General features: G+C 44.9%; 1 pseudogene; it reads right to left on the bottom strand.

Annotated features, from left to right (window-relative positions):
* Nucleotides 1-2174: 2174 nt before the first annotated feature.
* On the bottom strand, nucleotides 2175-2295 carry LOC145405440 (5S ribosomal RNA; annotated as a pseudogene).
* Between the last annotated feature and the right edge of the window lie 867 nt (nucleotides 2296-3162).

Raw genomic sequence — 3162 nt, 5'->3', positions numbered from 1 at the left:
TTCTGCAGGGGTAAAGAAAGAACGGAGCCGGCTTAGCACGCCCAATCACTTGGAAGCAGATTTTACAAGAGATGTTATATGATCTTTCCAAGATAAGTCCCGAGTAAATGAAACCCCAAGCATGTTCAAGGATGACGCAGAATTAAGCTGAATATTATTAAACATTAGTGCGTATACCTGTGGAAGATTTTGTCGGGTTGATAGGTGTAAGAACTGAGTCTTAGATGCATTAAAAACAACCAGGTTATTTTTATCCCAATCAGAGATACGAGCCAAGTCAGACATTAGGTGTGCCATAGCCTCATCCCTTGTTTGATGAAGTAACTGCTGAGATGGGCATTGCGGGAACCGAATAGAAAGGTGAAGGGTGAAGTCATCAGCGTATGAGTGGATAGGGTTAGCTGTACAGCTTAGAAGGTCATTGATGAATAAATGGAAGAGAGTTGGTGATAGGACAGAGCCCTGAGGAACACCACTGTTGATATATCTAGGAGAAGAACGATGGCCGTCTACAACAGTGGCCATAGAACGACCAGAAAGGAAGCTAGCGATGAAGGCACAGATAGAAGGATAGAAACAGGAAGAGGGCAGTTTGGAAGTTAAAGATTTATGCCAGACTTGATCGAAAGCCTTTGATTTGTCAAGTGCAATAGCAAAGCGTTCGCCAAAGTCCCAAAAGGAGGATGACCAGGAGTCTGAAAGGTAGGTGAGAAGATCGCCAATAGAGCGTCCCTGACAATCAGAAAGAAGGTTGTGATAGAAAGGTGCCTCAAAATTTTTCTATTGAGAACTGATTCGAAAACTTTTGAAATACAGGACGTTAAAGCAATTGGACGATAGTTGGAGGGTTGGGAGTGGTCACCCTTCTTTGGGACTGGCTGAATGAGAGCAAACTTCCAGCAAGAAGGAAAGGTACAAGTTGACAGACAAAGGCGAAAGAGTTTGCCTAGGCAGGGTGTAAGCAAAGAAGCATAGTTCTTGAGAACAACAGGAGGGACTCCATCAGGCCCATATGCCTTGTTAGTATTGAGGCCAGTGATAGCAGAAAATACATCAACTGAAGAAATTTTAATGTCAGCCATGAGGAAGTCAGAGGGGGGAAGTGATGGAGGAACAGCACCGGAATCGTCTAAGGTGGAATTGGAGGAGAAAGTCTGTGCGAAGAGATCTGCTTTATCAGTAGAAGAAATAGCTACAGAACCATCAGAGTAGAAAAGAGGAGGGAAGGATGATGAAGTAAAGTTGTTAGAAAGGTTTTTGGCAAGGTGCCAGAAGGAGCAGGAAGAATTCGAGCTGGAGAGTTGACAGCACTTAGTACGGATGAAATTATTTTTAGCAGAGCAAAGAACAGACTTAGCACGATTCTGGGCAGAAACGTAAAGATGATGTGATTCAGGGGTGGGTTGGCTCCGGTACCTTTTGTAGGCCCTCTCCTTGTTGCAGACTGCATCAGAACAAGCGTGATTAAACCAAGGCTTTCTTGCGTTAGTCAAAGGATATGAGAAAGGAATGTAGGCTTCCATGCCCGAGAGAATAACCTCCGTAATGCACAAGGCACACTCAGATGGCTCCCGGCCATGGAAACAATAATCATACCAGGGAAAATCAAAGAAGTACTGCCTGAGGGCCTCCCAATCCGCGGCTCCAAAATGCCACAGACGACGTTTCCCTGGAGGGTCCACAGGCCGTACCGGAGTGATTGGACAGGTTAAGGTAATAAGGTTGTGATCGGAGGAGCCCAACGGAGAGAAAAGATTAACAGTGCAGAAGGATTAGCTGTAAGGAAGAGGTCAAGTATGATGGAGCTCTCTCCAAGGCGGTCTGGGATACAGGTAGGGTGCTGTACAAGCTGCTCTAGGTCATTAAGGATAGAAAAGATGTAGGCTTGTTCACCAGGTGGATCAGTGAAAGGGGAGGAGAGCCAAAGGTGGTGGTGAACATTGAAATCTCCTAGAATGGAGATTTCAGAGAAAGGAGAAATGGATAGAATGTGTTCCATCGTAGAAGTAAGATAGTCGAAGAATTTTTGATAGTAGAATTAGGGGATAAGTAAACTTCATTTATTCATTCATTGCCAGACGCCATGTATCCCAAACGGGGTGGCCAAGGGCTTAGAGTTAATTGTTTTACAGGGAGGGGCGCTAATCCTCCTCCAACCCTACTTGACGTAGGGATGCCAACAGCATCTGGTGTTCCTAGGCGGTCACCCATCCAAGTACTAACCAGACCCAACGTTGCTTAACTTCGCTGATCGGACGGGAAGCGGTGTACTCAACGCAGATATATTTAGTCAGAGAATGACAGGAAAGCCGAAGCCAGAGTGTAGAGAATTCAGAAGAATCGAGTTCAGGAACATGAGAGCAAGATAAGTTGCGTATATATACACAACAGCCACATTTGGCTTTGAAATGAGTATAGAGAAAGTAGGAGAATACAGAAAAGAGTTTGCTGTCAGTGTCCTCAGACAGCTGAGTCTCAGTTAGAAAAAGAAGGTGAGGTTTAGAGGAGGAGAGGTGGTGCTCAACAGAGCGAAAGTTAGAGGAAAGGCCACGAAAGTTGCAGAAATGAAGAAGAAGAGAGTCAGACAGTGGTTCCTGGCATCTCGAGTCGTCACCGGGAGAGAGGCAGAAGGTGGGGGCATTTATGACCCCCCTCCCCAGGGACTCGGAGGCTGGGTGATGAAATGCCATGATTTTTTTTTTAATTTTGGAAAAGGAAGTGTAGTGTGTAATGTGCATGTAGTTTGGTGTAGACAGTTAGAGAAATTTGTGTTGGAGAGCATGCTGGCCTACTCTCTGTGTAACTGAGACACTGAAAAAGTTCAGCAAAGGGGGATGGTCAGGAACTAGTCCTGAGGGCTGATGAAACGGGAGCTCCAGCACTCCCTGTCATCAGCTCAATGGCAAGTGATTTTCTCCTGTAGCAGGACAGTACACATATCACAGTGTGAATCTTGTGTGACTGAGTTTGGATGTACATATTACCTACTGTTATATTATCTATGAAAAATTTCATTTTGATGGGGCATAATGTCATGAATTCACTAGACCGTATTATTAGTATGGTAATTTGTGACATTGTATTATAATGGGGTACTTTATGGGGTGGAAGACAATTGACAATTGTCATGGTCGAGCCTGCCACAGACATCGTAGGACACGC

The sequence above is a fragment of the Coenobita brevimanus genome, chromosome 66 (assembly GCF_032717465.1).
Source record: "Coenobita brevimanus isolate Jiangsu-jjx chromosome 66, ASM3271746v2, whole genome shotgun sequence".
In the NCBI taxonomy this organism is placed as follows: Eukaryota; Metazoa; Arthropoda; class Malacostraca; order Decapoda; family Coenobitidae; genus Coenobita; species Coenobita brevimanus.
This window is presented reverse-complemented; position numbering and strand designations above follow the sequence as displayed.